A 6,017-nucleotide genomic window follows, 5' to 3' on the forward strand; every position below is an offset into this window, starting at 1 on the left:
TATTTGGTATTACTGTAAACACTGTTAGATATCCTCTATATAGTGGGGCTGCAGTGTAAGTATAAATATAGATATGTACAAGTATGTCAAGCATCATTCAGTGTGTGTATTGCGCTACACGCGTGTTCGGGGCTCAGTTATCAAAATGTAATAAGTCTAACTGAAAACTGTATGGGTCCAGTTGCTTTTGATCTTATGAAGCTCGATTCCACTATGATATTGTTCATGGAGCCAAACGTACCAATCATCCACGGGACATAGCTAAATTCAAAAATCAGCGAAATAAAGTGAATAATATGAAAAAGTATGCACGACAGTCTTTTTATGAAAATGTTGGAAATCTTATTGAGTTTTATCATTCGTCTGATCCTAAAAACTATTGGCGACTTGTCAAAAGATTGATGGGGAATTCTGAGACATCACGTCCTATCCCTACTTTAGTTGATCCAATTTCGGAACGTTTATTAGTCGATGATAAGGCCAAATGTAATGCATTGAACGACTATTTTTGCAGTATCACTAGCATAGATGACAACAATAACGATGTTCCTTTGTTAGAACCTAAAACAGAGAGTTCTTTTGAGTTACCTGTAATAAGTCAAAATGACATATCTGATGTTTTGATGAATTTAAAACTTGGTAAAGCTTCTGGCTCTGATGAAATTAGCCACCACATGTTGAAGTATACTGCTAAAACTGTATGTAGACCACTTGAATTGCTTTTTAATTTGTCGTTATCAACTGGTATTTATCCCGATACTTGGAAATTTGCTAAAGTGATACCTCTTTTTAAAAAGGGTGATAGGCATTCTCCTTCTAATTATAGACCTATATCACTTTTGTCCTCTGTTGGTAAAACATTTGAAAGAGTTATCTTCAAGTATTTACATAATTATTTTCTTGAAAATTCACTTTTCTATCAGTATCAATCAGGATTTATGCCGGGTCACTCGACCGTATATCAATTAATTGATTTATATCATAACATTTGCCTTGATCTAGAAGAAAAAAAACATTCTTGTTTAGTTTTCTGTGATATTTCTAAAGCGTTTGACAGGGTTTGGCATAAAGGTTTATTAGTAAAACTAAAGTCATACGGGATATGCGGAAATTTTCTATCATGGATTGAAAACTACTTAACCAACAGACGACAAAAAGTTTTTATAAATAATTGTTATTCGGATTTTGGTTTGATACATGCTGGCGTCCCTCAAGGTTCCATTCTTGGGCCTCTATTTTTCTTAATATTTATCAATGATATCTCAGAAATTCTTCAATCTACTGCACGTCTTTTCGCTGACGACACCTCTTTGAAAGTCTCTTCATCTTCATGTCTAGAAATACAAACAGTTTTAAATAGAGACCTGGATGCTTTAAACAGATGGGCAAGTACTTGGCTAGTTACTTTTAATCCAAATAAGACGGAAGTTATTTTTATTTCTAATTCGGATAACGTTGATGAAGATCTGGAACTGATTTTTGATGGTCATTTTTTAAATTTTAGTAGTAAGCATAGACATCTTGGAGTTACATTAAATTCAGATGCTAAATGGGTAGATCATATAAATGAAATTTATAAGTCGGCTATGGGAAAAGTAAATATATTGCGAAAACTTAAATATACATTAAAGCGTGATGCTCTTTTACGAATTTATAAAACTTATATTTTACCAGTTTTAGAATATGCGTGTGAAGTTTGGGATGGGTGCACTTCAAGTGATTCAGAAAAGTTAGAGAAGGTTCAGCGGGAGGCAGCTAGGATAATAACAGGGTTACCATTATTTGCTAGAAACGAGTCATTGTATTCAGAAACAGGTCTAGAATTACTTTCAGTTAGAAGGAAAAGACGGAAATTACAATTAGTTTACAAAATGGATAGACATCAAACTCCAAACTACATTACAAATTTACTTCCCTCTACAGTCGGTGAAAACAGACAGGGTCTAAGAAATAATGAAAAATATAGAATCCCAAATTTCAGACTGTCTATTACAAAACAATCTTTTCTACCTTCCTCTTTGACGATGTGGAACTCTATACATTCTGATATTAGATCCATGCCTTTTTCTGCTTTCAAGTCAGCTTTAGCCCCTAACTTACCATGCTCAGTACCCCCTTATTACTTAATTGGTGATAGAAAACTTAATATTATTCACACTAAATTAAGACATGAATGCAGTTCCCTTAATCATGATCTTTACCGTTCAAATCTGGTCCAAAACTCAAATTGTGTAAATTGTGGCTATTATTGTGAGAATGCCTATCACTTCTTCTTTGAATGTCAATCTTACACAAATGCTCGAGTTGTGCTTTTAAATCATTTAAGTGATTTAGATATAAATATATCTTTAAGATTATTACTTTTTGGAAATGAAAATATGTCTTTGGATTTAAATTGTGTTGTATTTAACAAAGTACAAAATTTTATAAAATCCAGCGGAAGATTTTAACAAAACAAGATTTTAACAATATTTAACATGTTTGAAAATTTTATTGACTTTGTTATATTATTTTGTGTGAGTGCCTAATGTTATGTAGGCCTATATCTCTTTCGTACTGCAGTTGATCAGTCTGTAATATCATCTGTTGTCTATGTAACTATTGTAAGGAAATGGCTTCATAAGTTGTAATAACTTGTGCCAAATCCTATTTGCAAATATGTGTAAATAAAATATGTTTAAAGTCATGGAGCATGCGCATCTAACAGAAAATGTATGTAACCTCCCCCCGTAAGCCAAGTGAAATAATTTAAATCTACATTTGTACCCGTCAATTACTCCATCCCAGGCAACAGGAATTGTCCACTTCTCAGAAGCCAGAATTTTCCTGTATTAAACTTGTTTTCTCGTATCAATTTTTTGGAAATCGGATGTCATGCCATAGAAGAAAATGGTGAACAATCATATGTCGGTGTGCTCGTTTTCGAGCTATTGTTGATCAAATATAGAATACCAATTTACGTACCCCCTGGCCAATGAATTTTGAAGTAGATACTTTAATAACGTCAACACTTATTTCCTTTCATTTTCAGGTAAAGCCAACACGTAAAAGGAGTTCGTTGTGGCTTCACGCGCCCCAAAAAGGATTAGATCCAATTTCGTTAACTCCAAAACTTTTTATTACGTTTTATTACGCCGCATAAACGTCAACGGGTAAGAAGTCCCTGGATCAAATGTAAAACACCAGAATCTTCAGATAACTGGGTAAATCTAGAATTATCTGGAAATAAATGAAATCATGTGTCATATTGATTACAAATATTTGATATCTGAATGAAAATCAAATGAAAGCCTGTGTACTGATATTCCCCGTCGGATTTTGATATTGGAGAGAGATTTTCCCCGTCGGAATCTTTTGGTATCATTATAATTAGCAAATTAAGGAACTTTATAGCTACAATACAAACAAATTGTTGATTAAAAATAGTTTATTGTAGTCAATGTTTAATGCCAAGACTCTGTCCATCGTGTTTTGATCGCGATAATTGGGTATTTTTGACAAAAATCATAGCAAATTCGTCATTTGACAGTAGGGCAGCCGGATAATATTGAGCATCAATCAAACACGGCAAGTTTATGAGATTAACGAAGTACTAATATGTATAAAGGAAATAGCGTAGAATTCCGTGGGTATTATCATATTTCCGATAGTGTGTTAAAATGCCACGTATCACTATAAAACATACCCCAGCCATGTCCTTACGCCCGTCGGGTATATACTCCCCGTCGGATTTGTATATACTCCCCGTCGGATTTGTAGATACTCCCCATCGGATTCGTAACTTCCGGTATCACCCGGTGGTATTGTGAATGTCACGTGTCAACTCTCATGTTTCATTGTTGCATTCTTTGTAAACATTAAATCACGTTTTGGACGCGTGTTATCGCATTCAAAACACATGTATACACATATACAATGTATAATCATATTGTATGTAATTCGTTTTGTCGATTAGAAAACAGGACAAATTTATTCCGGTTCATTGATTACAAACGTATATCAACTGTAGATTCCAATGCAGAATTATCGTAATGTTATAGTTATCTCCTGGTATGTGCTATAGGTTAGGTTAATTATAGTATAGGTTAGGCTAATTATGGTATAGGCTAGACTAAGTATGGTATAGGCTGGACCAATTATGGTATAGGCTAGACTAATTATGGTATAGGCTAGACTAATTATGGTAAGGCTAGACCAATTATGGTATAGGCTAGACTTATTATGGTAGACTAATTATGGTATAGGCCAGACTAATTATGGTATAGGCTAGACTAATTATGGTATAGGCTAGACTATTTATGGTATAGGCTAGACTAATTTTGGTATAGGCTTGACCAATTATGGTATAGGCTAGACTAATTATGGTATAGGCTAGACTAATTATGGTATAGGTTAGACTAATTATGGTATAGGCTAGACTAATTATGGTATATAGGCTAGACTAATTATGGTAAAGGCTAGACTAATTATGGTATAGGCTGGGCTAATTATGGTATAGGCTAGACTAATTAAGTTGAAGGTTAGACTAATTATGGTACAGGCTAGTCTAACTATAGTATAGGCTAGACTAATTATGGTATAAGCTAGGCTAATTATGGTATAAGCTAGGCTAATTATGGTATATTCTAGGCTAATTATGGTATAAGCTAGGCTAATTATGGTATAGGCTATGCTAATTATGGTACGGGCTAGGCTAATTATGGTATAGGCTAGACTAATTATGGTACGGGCTAGACCAATTATGGTATATAGGCTAGACTAATTATGGTATAGGCTAGGCTAATTATGGTATAAGCTAGGCTAATTATGGTACAGGCTAGACTAATTATGGTACAAAGACTAGGCTAATTATGGTATAGGCTAGACTAATTATGGTATGGGCTAGGCTAATTATGGTATAGGCTAGGCTAATTATGGTACATAGGCTAGACTAATTATGGTACGGGCTAGGCTAATTATGGTGTAGGCTAGACTAATTATGGTATAAGACTAGGCTAATTATGGTATGGGCTAGGCTAATTATGGTACATAGGCTAGGCTGATTATGGTATAGGCTAGACTAATTATGGTATAGGCTAGGCTAATTATGGTGTAGGCTAGACTAATTATGGTATAGGCTAGACTAATTATGGTATAAGCTAGGCTAATTATGGTATAAGCTAGGCTAATTATGGTATAAGCTAGGCTAATTATGGTATATTCTAGGTTTATTATGGTATAAGCTAGGCTAATTATGGTATAGGCTATGCTAATTATGGTATAGGCTATGCTAATTATGGTACGGGCTAGGCTAATTATGGTACAGGCTAGACTAATTATGGTATAGGCTAGACTAATTATGGTACAGGCTAGACTAACTATGGTATAAGCTAGGCTAATTATGGTATAAGCTAGGCTAATTATGGTATATTCTAGGCTAATTATGGTATAGGCTATGCTAATTATGGTACGGGCTAGGCTAATTATGGTATAGGCTGGACTAATTATGGTAAAGGCTAGACTAATCATGGTACAAAGACTAGGCTAATTATGGTATAGGCTAGACTAATTATGGTATAGGCTAGACTAATTATGGTATAGGCTGGACTAATTATGGTACAAAGACTAGGCTAATTATGGTATAGGCTAAGCTAATTATGGTATAGGCTAGACTAATTATGGTATAGGCTAGGCTAATTATGGTGTAGGCTAGACTAATTATGGTATAAGATTAGGCTCATTTTGGTATAAAATAGAGAAATATTGACATAGGCTAGACAAATTTTGGCATAGGTTAATTTTGGTGTGTGTACGAATGAAAAACAACTGGCAAGACAAAGTGACGTCATAAGTGTGGTATTATCGGATTAGTATCATCTTATCTATTGACAGATAAGATTGATTCAAGCATGAAGCGTGAAGTAGATAGCAATGCAATTATATTAATATACTTATTAACTTCAATTTCAAAACATTTGCTCTGTTACTTGATCCGCCCTAAGCTAGGCTTGCACAGTAGTATAATATGTAGGTTTACC

The sequence above is a fragment of the Pecten maximus genome, chromosome 10 (assembly GCF_902652985.1).
Source record: "Pecten maximus chromosome 10, xPecMax1.1, whole genome shotgun sequence".
NCBI lineage: Eukaryota > Metazoa > Mollusca > Bivalvia > Pectinida > Pectinidae > Pecten > Pecten maximus.